At 41.0% G+C, this 21,238-nt stretch overlaps 1 long non-coding RNA gene across 1 annotated transcript; it reads left to right on the top strand.

Annotated features, from left to right (window-relative positions):
• The first annotated feature begins 972 nt into the window (after positions 1 to 972).
• LOC121720733 lies at positions 973 to 3,333 on the top strand. The gene is made up of 3 exons (XR_006034617.1): positions 973 to 1,104; positions 2,947 to 2,952; positions 3,323 to 3,333. It is a non-coding gene; the product is annotated as an uncharacterized LOC121720733 (long non-coding RNA).
• Positions 3,334 to 21,238: the final 17,905 nt, after the last annotated feature.

Genomic DNA, 21,238 nt, shown 5'->3' with positions numbered 1-21,238 from the left:
GGAGTCTCATGGTGCTTCCTTATTTTGGAATGTGTTTATATGTGATTTCTGCAACAATGGTAGGCTAGCCTACTGAAAACGTTTGGATATTCTGTTATTTTCTGCTGTTGGCTAAATAGATAGACACACATATAGGGGAAACACTTGATATTGAATGTATGTGCTACAATTCAGGCCTGTTAACTGTATGACGACAGTGGTTTATTTAAACTAAATCATAAGAATTTATTTCGTCAGTCATCATGCTCATTCTGGCAAAGAGTGTTCCACATGGCATGGCTTAAAAGCCATGGCTGACGAGGAGAATGGCAGCAGGTGTAGCAGAGCAAACACAGGTGATTGGACGCCTCCCTTGTCAGTCAACCAAAAGCCAAGGCAGAAGGAAAACCCGGACCGGAGCAGCAAAGGCATCTCAAGTCACAGGTTAGGAAACGAGGCTTCTGGACCGGGTTATGACAATTCCAACATATTTTGAAATTTTAATATGCTTGTTTATGAAAATATATGAAAATTTTGGACGGCTCGCTGAGCTCGCATGGTATCCTGGGTAATTTCATCTCCCACTTCGTTTTAAAGGCACACTATGCAGGTTTTTTAGCTTAATATGCAAGTTTTTTAGCTTAATTTACCTTCATTTAAAAGCTTCAGAGTCATTGGAATGGTTATATGACTTTTTTCGGGTTGAATGGTGGCCGTCTCGCTTCCCCCTAGCGCCTGTGAGCGGAAAAACCACCCTTGCAACTGTGGGCCGGCGGGCCGACGGCCTCAGTGTCAGGAAGTATAACGAGTGTAACGAATTGCTTTACTGCATTCAAATACACATACACGCCAGGCACCGGCTAGAAAAAGGTAGCGATGGAGTTTCTCAGACATTCGTCATGACAGAGCCATGTGAAAAAGAAGCAAAAACCGAGAAAACAGTAAGGAAATTGCCAATACTGCATAGTTTACCTTTAAGCCTGCATCGGTCCTGGCTATATTTTGAGGGTTGATTTTAAGGGGAAAATAGCACTTCCCCTTGCTCCCTGCAGTAATGAGACACCCTAGCCCTACACGTGCACCCGCAAAAACGAGGGTTAGGGCAAAAATCTAGGGGTAGGGGAGGTATTGGGACGGGCCCATAGGCTACAGCTGTCGTCTACTTTGCCCCTTCCTGTTTGGTGTTGGAGGTCACTATTGGTTTTTATATTGTTCATGTCACTATTTGCATGAGCCACGACTAACAGACTTGCGATAATGTAAAACGTGTTTGATATTGTCATAACGCCAAGACTACAGAAAGACTGACTGACACAGACTGACTTTAAACTGCTAAAATTGGCACCTTTCACTAAACGATCTATTTGAAGGGAGCGCGCCATGACTCCAGTAAAACGTATGATGTAAGGCTGGCTTTAGTGAGTAATAAGCCCATATAATGCAATGTTCTCTTAGTGAGTAATAATGCAGTTCCTATTGATAAAAGACAGTACAGACTCTATGGCTGTTAAATTTTGAAAAAAAAAAAAATATGTTGTGGTCCCCCTGATCGCAGCAAGAGGCAGATACAAAGTGCTCTTCCAAACACAGAACCAAACTACAGCACTGAGAAAAAACACAACAAGAAAATAAATTGTTTTGTTTCCACATATATTTAATTATAGTATCTCATGATTTTTTATTAAGAGTTCTTCCATATTTTACCCACAATGTCATGTTCATGAAATTGGGTAGCCTATGCCTGTAAAAACCAAAACAAGCACACAATGGCACAAAGAGATTATTAAAAACACAACAGCATTGCATGGTCTGCATGCACTATGTAAACAATGAGCTGCCAGCGTGTGTGACATATGGTCGTTACATAACACAGTTGTAAACAAGTACATCAAAATACAGATCAAATATTCCAATGATGCTTTAGCGATGAATCATTTCTACAACGACATTCTGTATGATTATGCAATTAATTATCATTGCATAAATGTATTATCATTACATCATCTTAAATGACTCCGGATGAACATACGAAGAAATCAAAGACGATTAAGGTTGTTCATAAGTAGCAACACGTTTATTTACTCCATCAGCCATTAGGCATATGAAAAAGTAGCTCTGGACTCTAAGCCAACCCAAGGGAGTGGTGTCTGTTCTAGTTGCCTTACAGAGTTTATCCTCTTTGACAGGGATGCTTTGGTATTTAAGAACGGGCCTCAGGCCAAAATGGGGGCTGTGGGTACAGGTTTTGGCAGGGAAAGTATTGAAGTCTTTATTGATGTCTTCTCATCTGCTTTATTGGACATCTGAACATGACCTCGGGGAGCCTTGTGATTTTACACACAAGTACGTGCTGACCCTAGAGTGTTCTAATGAGTCAATAGATAAAAATAAAAATTCCCTGTTCAGTCTCATTAGCCAAAGGATGTTTTTTTGACACATGAATGGGATTTAAATATGTGCCGTGGATGTTTTCCTCAGGTTGTTCACTCATCAGGTTTTTCCAGAACGAAAAGATATCTGCAAATTACCATAAGGCTAAGTCTTCTGAAGTCTCACAGTGGATGTTTGACCCATAATGCTTTAGAGATAGACACCCTCCATTTGAGTTCAAAAGCGTCGTCTGTCAGAGTAGCTCCTCTTACCTTGACAGTTTTATTACACTGAGAGGACTGAAAAGTCAGCTGATGGAAATTGAGTGACATCTGGAACGCCATCTTGTACCTTCCTATGAAGTCATCCCATGTCTCAGTGTAACGTCCCCAACCTGCTAGATGCTTTGATCATGGACCTGCCACACGGCCCTTTCCCATCATGCCCCATGTCTCTCAAGGCATAACAACAGCCAGTGAACCACTCTTAGACCCATTTAAATACAGTCTGTAGGATCCATGTTGATGTTCCTGTATCTAATATTATATATACTGAAATATATAAATACAGTATACACTGTGAAATATGCAATTATAGACTGCAGTGATTGTGACAATAACAGTTGGACTGTGACTGGAATCATAAATATAGCATCGGTCACTTACTGTCTGTATAAACTTGGGCCATTGATATGATGCCTACTGTATGTGTGTGTGTGTGTGGAATCTAGTGTTTTTGTAACCAAATGAGTTGGAATCAAGACAGCTAGGAAAGAGTGTCTTCTGTATTTTGCCACATTGAGTCCTGTCTGCTGGTGAAAAATGAAATGTCAGATGGATGTAAATGAGATGGGATTCAGCTCTGCCTATGATGACACTTATAATGGGGCATGTATAGCACATCACTGCTGATGTGTTACAGGTAAAACTCTCAGGCATTTCAACATCTTGACAGAGTGTTAACTCTGAGGAAGAACATTACCTATCAGAGTGCGTTCAGACTGGGACACTGCAACAGAGGGACTTATTTCACAGAGGACTTATTTAACATAGAGTCTCCTTTCATCCATATATATTAAAGTTTGTGAATGAATGAATCACAAAATCTGAAAAAAGATTGTGTAGGCCTACATTCAGAGAATGAAACCCATTCATCACTTCCCAGAACTACTGTATCAGCCTAGTCCTCTGGCAACCGTTCACACCTTATTAACTACACACAATAAACCAAAACCCTTACAGTGTCCCAGAGTTTTTTCAAATTGGGTGAACATGACCAGTGACCAGCTGTTGCAATCCTCTGGGTCTGAAATCTCTGTAGTCTAGAGGAATATGCCTGGATTCAGGGCAAAATAAGATGGGGCGAATGTCTCTGATTTCGAGCAAAGCTTTGTTCAATAGCCAATCGCAGAGAGGTGGCAGACCTTGTGAGTATGCACATGTACTGGGTGTTTCATGAAAATACCACCGACAGCGAACTAATAACCAAAACGATGGCGTTTAGTTTGCTTTTGTAGCCATTAGGCAAATGAGACATAACTTTAGCAAAGCAAATGTTGTTACGAACTTCAATTTCTTCTGTATCGGCAGCCATTTAGCACTTGTCTCAGTAGGAACTTTTGCCCATGACCACAACGGAGGTGAGATCAGTGGGCGTCTCTGAAAGTAGCTGTTTTTCAGTTGTGAAGGTTTTGGCCCAGAAGTTCCTTCAGCATGATGCGTACAGAATAAAATCTCTGCAGTGTGTACAGGCCTTTGATTTGGATATTACTCAGGCTAAATGAAGCAAGGCTTCAGCTCCAGATTTAATGAGCCAAGCCTTTTTGAGCCTAGCCAAGCTAGTGACTCAACATATTAATAATAGTTTAACAAATACTTCATTTTAAATTAGAAGTAACCCCCTTATCAGCAACTGCATGAGCTGTTTAGATTTTGAGGGTGTCAGTGATCATGGCTTATTAAAGGAAAATAAAATAATCATAAATATTTCTTTGTCGCTGACATGAACATTATCACCATCGTAATCATCGTCACTACAGACTAGTTTTTTTTCCCCAAATAAAGTACTACCAGAGTAGAAGTTATTAAAAATGTGTGGTGTTTAAAGGAAATAAAAAAGGATCAAATTAATCTCCATGATTTGCGAAATATTTCACCACCTCAGCTGAGAAGAGTAAACATTTGCGTCAGCCAAATTAAGCCGAAACACATTTGGTGAGTAAATATATGAAAATCAAATTACAGCGCAGATCATGTGTTTTTCTCTCTACTCTAATTATGCATTTGGATTTCATTTAACAGTTGGATGCTAACCTGCTGCAGATCAAATCATTGCACACACATACACATGCCAAAGATGCTGTCTCTAGTAATGCTATAGCCACCTGTTACATATTTGTTCTCAATTTCTAATATAACGAGGAACATTAGTGTACAAACATGATCTAGTATTCAAATGCCAAGAAAATGAATATGACCACAGCAGAATCATGCATATTATATTATGAAAAACAAACAAACAAACAAAAAACCCTAATGATACCCGTGCAGTGGTGATGTGCTGGGCCAGCCCTCGTCTGCTGCCAAGCTAGGACTCATTGCTTTGTGTCCCAGGCGGACAGACATGCATAATGCATGTGGCTGTCAGATGACAGGACCTCTCCTCTCGTCTCCATGTGAACATCTCCAAGGGTGACGTGAGGACACGCTGCAGAACATGGGTTTGACACAACTAGGTTTCTACCGACTGAGTGTGTGCTTCCCCGATATGGCTCGCTGTGACCGACCGGTCAAAAGATGCAACCACACTAGATCTGCAGTGGGAAGGATAGCTAAAAGCCCTGGGCCAGGTTGCACAAAGTACCTTACTGTAAGTTTTTCTTCAGTCTTCCTTAGGTAAGGGATTTATGTTGAGGTTTTGCACAGAATTCCTGAAGTATCCTTAGTTAAACAATTTAAAACAAAAACAGGCCCAAAATCCAGTCTTGTGGAATACCATTTTTAGTGTTGATGCCTTTGCGGTTAATGGACTATATGTCATGCTGTTTCAGCCATTTTATTTCCGGTGGAGCATCAGCAACAGCATCTTCTGTTATATTCTGCTCCTTTCTTGTTCACTCTGACACTAAATATCTTGACAATGCAACTCTTTATTCAACTTTGACACACTAATAAATCCTTCAGCATTTTAAAGCGCTCATTCGCTAGGTGTAACACCTAACTGGGTTCATGTAAACAGGGATGCTAAAACAATACAGGTGATTGTAAATCGGACATTTTTGTGCTGGCTGAAAAGGCTTCCAGGAAGTGCGTGGCATACAATTGAATGGCATACTTCAATCACAAGTGCAGTTGAATGAAGGAACCGTAGGGCCTAGGATGACCAATTGTTTGCGTATGTTTGCCTCCAGGGGTCATGTTAACCCATTCCATATGCACACATGTGCATAAACAGATACACACGCACACACATACATTCACAGTAATCATACGTATGACACATACTCACACAGTAGACATATGTACGCATGCATGCACATGCACACACACAGGCACATATGCAGGCACACACACAAGCACGCACACACACACACATAAACATGTACACGCACACATGCACACAATTCAAGAATTTCTCAGAATTATGAACAGGCAAGATGTGGGGTTGTATAAAATGAATTTTACATGTAAAATCTATGAACTAATCATGTTTTGGTACTTGTTGTCTAGCAGATACCAGTGAGAATTGAGTGTGCATAGTGCAATTTAGTGAGACAGTTAGAATCATATGCCTTTCAGCGTGATTTATTTTTGTGGAAAAAATGTGCTGGACTGGGCGGCGGTCATATTTTGTACCGCTCTGCGGTACATCTAGTTATAAATGGGGCCACTGGAGGGATTTTGAGTGCTTCAATCAAAAGTTGAATGACCCTCCCCTGCCTGCAAGTTAAATTTCAATGACCCTCCAGCAGCATTTTCAAAAAAGACATGACCCTCCCCGGACAATTGTCGATATTTTCCGCACACGATCTTATAAGCGCCATGAAAACACATTGGCTACCTTTCTTAACTCAACCTCTGCTTTCTGATCTTACACATCACACTTCACCAAGATGGTGGCCATTTCAGTAGGATTTACTCACTAACATTGTTGTGGAAACACAATAAGCATGGAAACTAAATGCACACTTCCTGCAACTGCATTAGCCTACTTGAAATAAGCTACTTCTCTAGTAAGTATTCACATGAAATAAAACAATAAAACATTGAGACCATTCAACAAAGCACACTGGGTAATAACAAATTCAACACATGAACTTGTTGCTATGGACTCATCTCTAGGCTTCCTCAGTAATTGTAAAGCTGCCGAAGCTGAACATTATCCAAAACTCCATTTCTCAGACGAGCGTCAATTTGGGAGCTTGCTACATTCCTTCCTTCCCAAATGACTTAAAAAGGCGTTTGCACAATTTCACAAATAATTACAGGGACCGAAAAATACCTAACATGCCAACTTTTTCCGGGTTTATCATTTTAACTTTTCCCCGCTGTCTTGCCGTTTTAATATTTTTCCGTAGAATATCCCATATTACTGTAATACTCTCATAACATTAGTCCTGCATTCTGGCCTGTCTCTGTGTCGTCCTGTTGTTACCCCTTGCCCTTCCAGGGAAACAGATGTATTCAAATCATCGTTTTGCTTGCTTAAATGCGAACTCAGAGTGATGTTAACCTAGGCCTATTTAAGTTAATGACGTGGTTGTCGTGATTCTGCTGTTCTGCTGTATGTCTACTCAGCTACGAGTAGACAAAGAATCATAGACAGTAAAAGAAAAGAATTCCCCGTGTATATTCACTCCAAGTTGGCCTAACCCAACTCTACACTGTAGACCATAAACTGGCTATTCATATGACCAAATGTATTTGTTCAACTTTATGAAGCAGAATTACGCACTGCTACTTGGAACGTAACACATTTTTGTTGGCAGGAGAGAGAACAACGATTAACAAATATGCACTTATTGCTGGTTACCAATAAATACTGTATATTTTTTTGCAAACAACAAAAACAGAAAGGATGGAGACAGCAAAGCTAGAGATGGGCAGGAACAAGGTCAATTGGTAGAAATGCTTGTCAAAACGTTAGGAACTGGATGTGTGGATGAATGAAGCACAAGTATGCTTTATGTTAAGCATGCACACTGTTTAAAATTAGGCTACAGGGTAAACTACAAGTAAACCAAAGTTACATTTAGCTTTTTTAGGGCTGGATAAAGTTGACCAAATGAATATAGGCTGTTAGGTGTGAATAAAGTAGGCTACTTTGTTGCTCCAACCCTTCCAACGTTAATGGGGACGAATGTTGACATTTTCCGTATTTTGCGTGAGAAACCCGGGAAATCTCCCTTATTTTCATTGTTCAATGTTGACAGAGCTATGGAACGTTATATGGCAACAGAAATCAACAATCAAACAAGCCACTTTGATTTTTTGCTGTTTTCATGAATACAAAATATGGGTGACCCCCCCTCCTAGACAAAAAAAAAGTTAGGTGACCCTCCCCTCAACAAAGAATAAAAAGACATGACCCTCCCCTATTTCCCTCCGGTGGCCCCTTCAATAAATAACGAACAGTCCCTTACTTGAAAATAAAATCCTCTCTTCAGAAATGGTGACTCTGAAATGGTCTTGAGGCTCTAGTGTTACATCCATGTTGAGTTGAATTTCAGTTGCTCAAACAAAGTACCACATTGATAAAATGATCATTAAAAGCATTACAAATATCCTTTTTTATAATTTACAATAAAATCCAGCATAATCTGTTGAGGAAGTGTAAATGATGAAACACCTTTAAGAGATTTATGAACTTTCCAACAAGTAAGTTAGCATATTTCTAAGATGTCTGAAAGTTTCACTCTCACTCTGAAAGAACACTATCCTCATGATGTTTTGGTCTCAGCCAAAGTTTTCCTAGCAGCTGCTTTTGGTTAGCAGAATACCCATATGATCCTTTGGCAAATTTGGGATTTGCTCTGCACGTCCATCTGGCCAAGAGGCCATTGAAGCCCATTTCTAAAACCTGGCAATGCACATACATTCGCTAATCCAGCATTGACATGTATTTATCGTTGGGTTGGGTTGGTTGTTGGGGTTGCAACCTTGGGCCATGTTGCCTGTATGAATGCAGTATCAGGAATCAACATACAGTGTAGCACACACATGGCGATGGGGAGGTGATGGCAGTGCATAATTCGAGTTACCCATCCCACTTCTGGTAGAGAGGTTTCTTAATTCTGTGCACATTGAACATTTATATTACAGACGTCCTGTTGTAAAATTACTTTACCCCACATCTCCACGTAAAACTAATCCCGTCCGAATAGGGCTACACTGACCAAACAGCAGACCATGATACTACCAAAACCTAGCCTGGTTAGCACGAAGACCTTCTCAATTGAGATTGAGATGGGTCTGCAAAAGGTTAATTTACTTATGACTTCCAGCAAGGGTGTACATGTAACTAACAGTGAAATGAAACTTAAATTGGTGCATTTAACTCTTACCAAATCATTTCAGAAGTGCAGCAATGTTGTAAATGAAGACTTTAATTGCAGCTGTTTATTCAATTCCAGATAAATGGGTTGCATGGCCTGAGTAATGTTTACTCATTAGTTCAGTCTCAAGTTCAAGTTTATTTGTCATATGCTAAATATGTCAAGGACAACTGTAGGCTACAATGAAATGTTTGTGACCCTTGGGTATTCTACAAGCTACAGCTGAAAAAGTATCACACAAATTCACCCTCCTTGTCGATTACTTTGGTAGCCTATTTTACCTTACCAGGCAAAATCATGTGGTTGCCTTGCATTATTTAATACCGAGTGCTTCTTCAAGCGCCTCCATGCTCCAAAAAACGCGGAAAACTATGTTTAAACAGGTTATGACAGAATATCTACATACATTTTTTCGCTGTAATTTCTACTGATAACAAAAACAACAATAATAATATAATATAATTGTTAATATATATAATAATAATATAATTGATTCTTAGGATTTTGGATAAAACAGGTTTTAATTTTGAAAATAAAAAGTTGGTTAAATTACAACATCAGAAGGTATATCATTATAGACTAAGGTCTTGGCTGTTCAGCAATGTACCGGTGTTACCTCCCCATTTTTTTTTTCATAAAATAGGCGTTTTTTATTAAAAGTACCCCATCCCTATATTATCAAATATCAAATCATCATAGTAAAAAAATAGTCATTACCAGTCATTACCATTACTCCAGTGAGTATTGTCTGTTTTACATCACTCCACCACTCCTTGTGTATATGTTTCTCCTCTATGAAGTCCATGACTTCAGCAGACAGGTTGTATATCTCCCTCGTCCTGCTTGCACGACATGGAGATGATGGTTCCACAAATTTGACCAGAAAATGGTCAAATGGTATGAAGCACATATCCTTTCCACCTCCTTTTGGATAGAATCGTGTGTTGGGCCCTTGAGGGTAGAAAAACTCCATTTACACATCTTGATGATGAGCGTCCACAGTGACAGCCTTTGCTAACCACCAGTTCTGGTCATAAATGACCGCAAGCCAATCTCCACAATGAACTACATGAGCAGATACTGTAGATCTGTCACAGTCCCGTCAGGACACGTCCCGTCAGTAGTTCTTGCTCCATTGGCTCTTGCTCACTTTCCTCCCGTTCCATTTCCTTAATCAGCATTGCCGACCTTTCCTCTTTTGCAATGGTATAGGACCATTATCCTCAACCTGTACCCTGGGTGTGTTGGCAGTCAACTGGAATATTGTTGGGCTGAAACACTCACACATCTGTGGCTCACTGCAGAAACAGGACAGTGATCTGCAATGGATCTCAGAGTTGTTTCAGTGTGTCGATGTAACCTGATGGAGTTTCCTGGTTGCAGGTACAGATTTTAGTGGTTGAGAAAGGAGTGCATGTCAGCTTCAGTAATGATATAGAGCTTAGTGCTGCAGAGGCTTCTGCCAACCATCTCATGGAAGATATTCCCATTCACAACATCATTCCCCCGCAGAAAAAGGCTGTCTGCAGTCCTTTTCACAGTTCCTCCAATGCTGTCTGGGGCTCCAAATATGAACAAGTTTAAGAGAAAATAGCAAACTTACAGGAGCTTGGCTGATCTTGAAGCATGCAGTAGAGCTGAAGGTTTGAAAAATGGGTCCGCAGGAATGTAGTTGACCTTGTAGTTGCCTGATTTAATTGCTTTTTTTTTTTAAGTATATTTTTTGGGCTTTTTGCCTTTATTCCGACAGGACAGTGGCAATAGACAGGAAGTGAGTGGGAGAGAGAGAGATGGGGTGGGTACGGGAACTGTAGCCTGCTGTGCCACAGCGCCCCCTAATTGCTTTTTATAAATATCTGACGGTGGTGACGAATATTTGGGACCCATTTTGAGCAACCACAAAATAATAGTAAATATTGTTAAAAACACACTGTTTGTACAAAAGTTTGAAGAGGTGAGTTTTGAGGGCCTGTTTGAAGGGTGGTAGGGTGTTTGACTGTTCATTGTGGTCAGGGAGAGTGTTCCAGAGGGAGGAGGCAGCAGCTGAGAGGTCCAGTTCCGGAGCCCCAGGTCCGGAGCTTAGTCCTGATGACTGAAAAATGTTTGACTGGGAGCCAGTGGAGGTTGTAGAGGACAGGGGTGATGTGGTCACGATGACGGGTAGAGGTGAAAAGGCGGGCAGCTGAGTTCTGGACATATTGGAGTGAGTTTGTGATTGTGTTGGGTAGTCTGTAAAAAATGCTGTTGCAGTAGTCCAGTCTGGAGGTGATGAGGGCATGGATGAGTGTTTCAGCTGGCTGTCAAAATGGGAGAGAGAGAGGTGGGGTTGATGGATTTAAGGGTTCCTGAATGTTATGGTGCATTTTTGCTTGGTGGGGAGTGCTGGGATGACAATGTCAATGGTGATGGCCAGGTGGTCGGAAATGGGGAGGTTGGTGTGGGTTATGTTGTTGATGGTGGTACCAGAGGTGCAAATCAAGTCTAGTGTGTGTCCTTTTTTGTGGGTGGGGAAATCAATATGTTGGGTGATGTTGAAACAGTGTAGGATGTCCAAAAAGTTTGTTTTGGACTCTGTGGAGTCAAAGTGGATGTTGAAGTCACCTAGGATGAAGAATGAATGGTGATATGGCACAGAGTTGGGTTAGAAATTCAGATGGGTTTTTAGAGGAATGCAGGGTTTGGTTTGGGGGGACGTTAGATAATTGCCGTGACCAGGGATTTGGTACCAGGCAGTTTGAATAAGTGCTCAAATGAAGTCGGACTGGGGATGGGTACTGTGGTGGTTAATACATGTTTGTGTATTATTGCAATTCCTCTACTGCGCCCCTCCTTGTTTGTTTATGTTTATGCACAGATGCTGAAATGCTGAAATTAAATGTTTACACAAAATCATTCAAATTTAACAGTTCAAAGAAGACATGTTTGCCAGAGAATTTGAACACACCTTTGAACTCATAACTACAGCCATGGGTGTAATGTAACACAAGTTGTCCAACTTATTTCTTGTTGACAGACATTTTATTCTCCTCTTTACTTTTTTTCATTACACAACATTATGTAATCTTCTCCAAGATGATCGTTTATTTAAACACAATGGAGTAGATGACCTCATGGCTCCAATTAAAGGTTTGTAATCCCCTGCATTGTTCTGTCTCTAGACATTACTGAGGTAAAGGTTAGTGGATAGCATCTCAGTCAGGAGGAGCTAAGTCTGTCAGAAAAGCTCCACTCCTGAAGAGGAGCTGAGATATTGCAGGCGAGAGGATATTTAATTTTTTCTTAAGATGGATTCATTTTACTGCAAATATGAAATGAGGTTTCTAACTTAACTAAAGTCTCAGCTGACCCCTATTTGGCTTCTACTACGTCTCCGTCGGACCCGTCCACACGCAGTAGCTGATCGCTTCTATTGTGTCTTCATCTCTCATTCTGTCTCTCTATCCCAGTTTTTCTATCCCCTCATTCTCACATTTACTCATCTCTCTCTCACACACTTTCTCTCTCTCTTTTCTCCCACTTTCTATGTCCCTTCATCTTCTCCCTCTGTTTCTCCATCCATCTCTCTTTCACTATATCTCTCTCTGGCACATTTTGTTGTTCTCTCTCTCTCTCTCTCTCTATTTCTCCTCTCTTCTCTGGAATGATGTTGCACTTACCCGAGGGTCTGAACTGCTCTTTGATCAAAGTCAAACTGAGGCGACTCAAGTGTGTCTCCCACTCCCTAAATTGGATTCTGTCCAATTTGACGAGGTCTACCAGAGGACCGAAATTACTTTGATGGAATTGATTCATTGCAGGCGCCCACCTCCAGAGTCCGCATGCCTGGAGAACCTACAGCGGAAGAAGAAAAACAAACAAAGCGCCTATGAAATTTATTAAATGTTTAGAACCATCTCTCCACCCACCCACCTCCCCCTGCTCGCCTGATAAGGGCAGGATTATTGCACATTATTTTAATAAGCCAGTGAAAGCCGATCCTTGAGAAACTTCAGCCCCGATACTGTAGCTCATTTGACTAAGGATCATAGGAACATTTTATGCAGGCTGTTTGAAGTGCTGTTACGCACTAGGGCTTGCTTGTGTATACTGACGCAGGTTGAAATGAGATGCAAGCGCGGAGGTTTCCTGTTGCTGATCCTTCGTGATGAGGTGCCATTGATCCACATTGTCAATCTGACAACACACAGACTGCAGGCCAAAACACAGGCATTATTTATCGTTGTATGGTATGTTGCATGCAAAACCAATAAACATAAATAACTCCATAATACTAATAATAAAAAAAAAACATTGTGAACTTAAAATTTTTTTTTTCCAAATACCATTAATAATCAATAAATTAATTGAATAATAATAAATGGTATTTATCAATTACCATGAATTAGCATTAATGAATCCCATTGCTAGCAGTGTTGGTGGGTTTGTTTCAGACTGCATGGAGTGTAGATGGTGGTGACTGGGTGAGAAGAGGACAAAGGCATGGATGAGGGGAGTCAGTAGCTCTCCTACGAGATTAAAGGCTTTGGTTGGATGCTCTTACAATCCCCCCGAGTCAGCTGCCAAAGCCCATAGCCATCTCTCTTTCTATCTCTCTCTCTCTCCCTTGTTCACCATCTCTCCTTCTGTCTCTGGCTCTCTCACTCTCATCTCTCTCTTTTTCTCTCCAACTCTCTCATCACACTCTTGTGTTCTCTCTCTCATACTCTCTCCATCTTTCTTTCTATCTTGTCCTCTATCACTCTCTGCATTTATATTTTGGTTTTGGGTTTTGTGTTCATGAATTAATCAAACATCTTAGAGAGCACAATAGAAGACAGAGAAAATCTGTTATGGATATTCAGGGACAGAACGAGAGGAACGAAAAATCACTCTTCACTGGTTCTTGTCAAATCCTGTGAGATCACAAAGCATAGTCTACTACACCAAAGCATGGCATGCCTGTCTCTGCATATCTGCATGACCTTGGAAATACCATTCAGAGTTTTGTTGGCTGCTAGAAGTATGCTAACTACTAAACGCTAGAAGGTTTAAAGAATCATCTGTAACAGCATGGTTGCCAGACCCAGCCATTGTTGTATATCTATGACCTTAAAGCAGCACTATGGTAGTCTGGCTTTCACCAGACCAAGCTCAAACTTTTAAGATTGAACATTGGTCTGGGGAGTCCACTATGTATTTTCTACTGCACAAGAGGCGTGCTCAACGGGCATAGTTCAAATGACACTGTATGCACTTGGATAGTCATTCACCAATCTGACCAACAAACTGGGTGACGTTTGCAGAGCGACGTGAAAACTCCAGGCTCTTCCGCTATCGTCATCGTTTTAAACCTGCCAATAGCGTGCCAGGTGGATAAGCCAGCTTGTGATTGGTCCCAGCAAAATTGTAACAGAAGCAGCAGAAAAAGGCTGCTTCCAGCCTGAGCTGCAGGGCGAAAAAGAAATCGCCGGCAGATCAGGCTGGGTTCACCCCATATAGGCTAAATTCTTTAACAAGAATTTAGCCTATATAAGTACATTTTACAGTTTTTAAGTGAAATATTCTACTGCATTATTATGACAAAAAAGGAAAATCATGACTTCAAGTCATTATTCATAACGTGAATTCTAGTTCTATGTAGGTGATGCTTCCAAGTCAAATTGAGAAAGCCCTTCAATAGCACTTTTCTGCAGAGTCACTATCAGTATTCCTGACAGTGGGGAAAGGCAGTGGCACACTTCCATGACACTGCCACCTTGTGCGTGTGAAGGGTGGGAATTTGTCGGGTGTGTTTCTCTGAGCATAATGGATCCTGCTCTAGGTTAATTGTGTTTGGCGAACCATCTGGCCCTTTTGTTGTCTCATTATCAAATGCAGATAGATTATGAGCAACGGAAGCTCGGGCAGCATGCTAACAATCTCCCAGGGCCACGGGTTCACCCTGAGTGGGCTTATCTGCGCAAACTTTTCCTGCGCACCAAGCTATTTGTTTTCACAAACAAAGCAATTAACGGAAAATTGGCGTAGGTATACCCATTACATTACACAAATGATTTCCTTTTGTTTGCCATTTCTTACAGTAAATGTCACCGGCTTAATCGATAATTGGGGCAATTACTATCGACCAAAAAACAGTGAGAGTACATTAAAACAAGTTCCCATGAGGTACAGATGACACTTTTGTCTCATTTTCAAAGCATCCCATTAATGCTTTTGTGGTACATTTAGAGTCACCAGGTAGATTTCAGATGCTTTTGTACTACACTGGCTTTCGCCCATGCTTGCTTTTTCCTTGCGTTGCTTACATGCACAGTCAATTCCCTTCCTCGTCTTGTGTTTCGTTTGTTCAATTCTGTGATGGAACATTCCCAGTATTAATTAACTGGAGGGAAACCAGGTGGCACTACAAGGATACTGCTCTCCATCTTCAGTGAGCTCCAGCACACTTCACTGGGATTGCGTCCCTTTCAGACCCCTAGTTTGGAGGTCTTATATCAAATCATTGGCAGTAAAGGTCAGACATGTCTCATTATAGCCGCTGTGCTGCACCTGCTAAATGCCTCCAGCATTTCTCTGTCCCTCAGCTATACAGCAGGTGGTAGAAGCCTTTCTTTATTTAATGAATTTACAAGAACAACTACAGATTTATATAGCCTACTTTAATCTGATAGGTAGTGCAATCTTGATGATATATTTTTTGTCTACAATGTAAGTTGTCAAAAAAAGGTGGTTCCACTGCACTTCTAAATTCATGTCTGGTAATTCACAGTAGAGGACCTAACATGTAGAAGGTGTGTGTGTGAAGGTTCACTGGAGCACACAGAGATGGCTTTTAAATGTATTTATTTTGGTGCACAGCAATCGACTAACGTTTCGACACGTCTGTGTCTTCGTCAGAGTCGAAGTTGTACATTGTTTGAAATATTAATAATGAAAGATGCATGTATGCTACTAAATATGTGACATAAGCCAGTCATACAAAAGCCAACTCTATGAGAAATGTTGCTGGGCAATGTTCCTTATGGTTCTGGTATGTTGTGGCAACTTGCCTATTTAAGACTAGGAAGTAGCTAGGGACACAACACACTGACGAAGGCCATAATGCCGAAACGTTTGTTCATTTACCCTTGTTGCTAATGAAATAAACCAGGATTTTTTGGAGTGCGACCAATCTTTGATTTTCTGTGGTTCTGGTATGTTCCCATTGATATTGGGCAATAACTTTTTCTGGAGAACTAATCAAATCAGTAAGAAAATTCCCTACCAATCATCAGTAGGTAATGACCACAGAAGTGGAACAGATGGGAAGTGGGTATGTGGTTGCCTATAGTCTCCCCATGTATCATCTTTCTGGTAGTGTTGTGAATCCACCATTTACTTCTTCCTGACAATGTGTTGCACAAACAGGCACTCTGAATCTGAGCCAGGTCCTCTGAAAAGGAGCTCACTCGTCACCACATCCCTCCTGACACTGCTTCCTCTGGCCAGCAGTGAAGGGAGCCTGGCTGCCATTTTGGCTGTTTGATCCAGGAGATGCAGGGAGGGGATAGGGAGCAAGGCCTAAATGGATTTGCCGGCTTAACTCTGGCATGTAACTGTTTCCATTCTTCTGTTAATATTGTATGATCTTCACAGCGGGCATGACCAGTTTAAGCACTGCCCCTGCTAAACGGCCTTTGTGCTAAAGTCGTGTATTTGACGGGCAATGAAATCTCTTTTCTGAACTCCATTATTCTCTGCGTGCTCAGAGAGCAAATTTGTGAGATAAGCCACACAGAAGGCTTTTATTTATTTATTTATTTATTTATTTATTTTGTGGAGTGACCTCAGGCTCTGTAGGGAACTGAAAGGGGATTTTACTTCTCTAATTTCACAAGTAGGAAGTGGTAAATTGGCAGAAGTAGCACTGAAACGTGTAAAGTTACTGTGAGGACGGGAACAAAGGTAATCACATTCATTAGTGCCGTGAGATGGCTTGCGACCTTACAATGTTTCATGTTATTGCTTTACATCTCTTCTGACAAAATAACCCAAGGCAGGAGAGTAAACATGCAGTTTTTTTGCACTCTGTGTATAAAATCAAAAGAAATTGATAGGAAATCTTCTCTGTTTTGTAAGCAATTACCTTTGAAATCTGTTACAGTGCCAAGAGGCAAAAAAACAAATAGATTGTGTGCTGTTAAGAGAGGAATAAGATAAAAGGACATAGTGCATTATTTGCTCAGAGAGCTGTATACCACAAATATCAATACAGAGGAAGTGATATAATTGAAAGGTTCGTGGGCAGCGTGGTCCATTACAGCTCTAAAGTAAGTGCCATGCTTCTTCAGTTGCACACCGCACTCAGCCCTGAGAGGCCTGGAAGGCCATAACTAGATGACCTAGATGGTAACGCTGATTGATGACGCATTGCTATTCTCTCATGTGGTCAACATGCTGTGTTGAGGAAAAAACATTTCTATGTTTTAAGTAATCATCGCAAAAACAATCCTATTATCACGGCAAATTGAATCTTCATTTTGTTTCTTATTTGAAAAAAAAAAAGTTTATTTCCTCAAGGCAAAGCATGTGAGACTATGAGGGGGATTACTGAGAATAGATGTGTAAGAGTGCGCACATAGCCCCAAGGCTATGCCTCTGCAGAACAGCCTGTTGTGTTTACCAGACGGTGTTTGAAGCTTTGCCACCCACCAGAGTATCTTGGGGATGTCTCCTTTAATAACGCAGGTGTTTGTGACACCCTATCTCACACGCACTGAGAGGGGATTGGGTTTGTCTTTCAAATTTTTGGAAACTAAAAAAAAGGGGGCAAAAACAGATTTTGTCTCCTATAAAGGGATGATGTATTGTTGTCAAAGCTCAATGAACAGGAAGTAAGCAGAGGGGTCAGCTCCGGCCTCAGCGCTGGCACTCAAGCCCCACCGCAGGGGACCTCTGTCACTTCCGCTCACTGGAAAATAAATGGCAGGTCAAAAAGGAAGGAAAGCTGCCACCCTCCCCAGGGCCAGGCAGACAGTTTTAGGTTGAGCACTTTCTTTACCAATCATATCACAAACTGTAGGTGATGCCACCAATCTCATAGCTCAACCCAGGATCTCAAAGATCTTTGAAAATAGCTTTGGGGGTTTTGGCCATCTTGTTTTCTTGTCACTGTTGCTATACAGTGTCAGAGACATCCAAAAAAATTGAAAGAGCCATCCTGGTCACTGTCAGCCAAAGCGTGTCTTCCTTTCTTGTCACAGTCACTAATGTGACATATAGCCACAGAGAGCACAAACCTAAGGAAGTCATTGAATTCGCTGTCAGACAAAGTGTTAGGTCCCGAAGGCCACAGAATAAATTCAGTCAGAAGAACTCCCCCTATGTGAGTGGTGATGCTGATGCAGACCCAAACACAGAGGCAGGATGAAGCCTGGGCGTGTGGATTGTTTGTCTTGTTAGGCCCATCCTAATTCTAGGCACAGCTGTGAGTGTGAGGTGGTCTTGAATTATTCATATCCAGAAATCATTCAGGTTAAGTGCTGAGATCAAGTCTCAGAGTGTCAGTTTAGAAGTATGTGTTGTAGGGAGAACACCACTGTATATTATGTTGATCTGCCTATTGATTTGGGATGTTCTTTTTGTAATGATAGGGAAGACCACATATGCCTTGAGCCTACAGACATTTGAAATAATGTACTGATTAGGCAGTGGTTATGGTTAGCAAACAGGTAGTTGACAGCAGTGTTGTAGTACCCGAGTCCAGGACTCGGAAACGTGTCCGAGTCATGAGCTAAATAAACACAAAGAATTCAGCTTTGTGTCCTATGACTTAAGGCAGTGGTTGAATGCTTCCAAAAGATGAGTCAACAGGCATGATCTGCTTCAGGGTGTCAGCTGCTATCTATAAAGCCCTTTTCAATTTTCTGCTCAGTTTAAGCTCTGTGTCCATATGTCCATGCCCATATCTACTCTGAGCGCATAAATGAGCATGTTTAATGAGATTGCCCTTTATGGCAGGCTAATGATCGGCAATGATTGAATTCCAAGGTGATGCTTAATAGCACAGAATAGATAAATCTGAACCTAATTTCTTATTTCTAAAAGGCCACTGCTAATGATATTGAATGCTGGACATTGAATCTGTTATCAGTCAGTCATTAGTGGTCAGTGTGACCAGGCTCTTCTGAGAGCTAGAGCAAACCTACCTGACCGTACCGTCTAATGGTGGTAAATGATGAAATGTTGACATCTTACTTTGATTTTTTTTTTTACACAGGACATTAACATTTACATTTAAAGATGTCATGAAGGAAATTATCTAAACTGATGTTTGCATTAAATTAGAACCTAACTGTAATAGAAAGCGAACAATAGTAGCCAGCTGCCATAAAAGCCCACCTCTCTAGCTCAGCAGAGGTAACAAACAGTATAAATTTGAATGTGTGTAAATCAGAATGTGTGTTTCCTAGGAAATTAAATCCATGATTAATGTGGTACTGGTAGCACTTTGATTTTCCAATTTTATCACAGAAACACGGTTCATTCACAATTCACAGTAAATTTGCATTTCATAATATTATCTGACTGTACCCTGTTATTCTCTTGATAATATAATTTGTGATGGATGAGTAAAGCTGGCATGGCTGTGTAGCATTTCCTCCATCTCTGGTGTCTGCCGATCTCGGTGATTTCCCCATATTCTTCAGTGAGATCAGATACGATACTGAAGCATTTCCATCTTTTTGATTCTTATTTTTTATCTCTTTACTTGTGATTGCATCAGATGCAGGCTAAGACATCACACATTTATCTCCATTCCGCCTCTCAGGAGGACGTTGCCGAGATCTAATCTTCATCTAATCAGTGGAGGTTGGCAGGATGAATGTGAGTGGTTTGGAGATATGTGGAGAGAGGGTGTGTGTGGAGATCTATACTGAGCAGTGAGAGACTCCAGCTGTCTTCACCCCAGAGTTTGTATCCAGATGTATCATAGAGAACAGAAAAGTGACCTCTAACTGGCCACTGAGGCTGATTTAAGCAAGCTCAGCTTTCTTAGGTTGATCGTTAAGTTTGATGGTCTGGAGATTTAGGTGGAGCGTGAGCATATCATGTAAGCAGTGACAGAGGGTTTGTCAGGAGGATTTGTTATATGTCCAGTCAGGCTGTGTCATAGCCTGGGAGAACCCAGACGAACCTGTTAGCAAATATGAATTTGCTCTGCAGGGTCAGTCTGGCAAGGAGGCCATTAACACCCATTTCAATTTTTTCCAAAATATCAGGAACCAATCACAGTTGCTTATCCGGCATGGGGCAGGCTTTATATAATGCAGATAGAGCAGTGCATTTAATATAACCAATGGCTGTGCTGATGGCAACAGGGTTAAACAGATACTGTATGGACGTGTATTTTCTTTGGAATTGAGTTAACAACTGCATTTAAAACCATCAAACCAAGAAGGAAGTAAACTAAAATGACCATAGGACGTTTGTATGGAAGTCATTTGCTGTCCAGGGATGGGTACATTAACTAGATCAGCAACAGCGCCATCTATCCATAGATCGTAATCCACCCATTGACTTGCATTATAGAGTAGTGTCAACATGACTTTGAGGAGGGATATCTCTCTGACTATGATAGTTGTAGTACAAATTTTAATGGTATTTATTTCAGAATAAGGATGTGTATGATTTCAATTAATAAAACAAGTTTCATCTATGTATTTGTGTTTTTTGCCAGTCATTTATTTAAAAAAAAAATACATATTTTTATGTTTTTTTGCTTATGTTTGTGCATATAGTTAGTTAAAATGAAATGGCAATACTGTAATCATATTGCTTAGGTTGTGCTGAAAAAAGGATAAGATGGTCAGTTCTGCACATTCCTGAGACCTCTATAAAGTCGAGTTGAGATTTGAGAAATGGTCTAGTGTTAACCATGTTAGCTGTGTCACACAGCAAGCAGAATGTGTGATCATTGAAACTAGCAGCTGGGATTTATGGATGTAATTGATGACCAATACATCTTCAGGTTTTTTCTCACCAGGCTTCTTTCTGTGACATTGGTGTGCCTTTGTGATTAATGCCCCCATCATACAAGAGTGTCACGCAACAGCAGAGGGCTACGTGCCATGTTTTCAGCACAAGCGAATCCAGAATCCAGCGATCACGCTGAGAATGCATCGACTGGTGTGAGTGTATGCCAGATCTCAGCGCCGAATCCGATACAACCAATCAAAGCAAACCTAAGTCCACTGTATGTGCTTGAGGCGACTCCTCCACTGTACAGGCTACATTGTAGAGCCTAGTGTTAATCCCAGATCTCTGTCTGAGGGAGAGAGCTGCAAGGGGCCTCGGGGTGTTGGAGAACCCTTATTA

This window comes from Alosa sapidissima, chromosome 10 (genome assembly GCF_018492685.1).
Source record: "Alosa sapidissima isolate fAloSap1 chromosome 10, fAloSap1.pri, whole genome shotgun sequence".
Classification (NCBI taxonomy): Eukaryota; Metazoa; Chordata; class Actinopteri; order Clupeiformes; family Clupeidae; genus Alosa; species Alosa sapidissima.
Note: the sequence above shows the minus strand (reverse complement) of the source record. Positions and strands in the feature narration are given on the sequence as shown.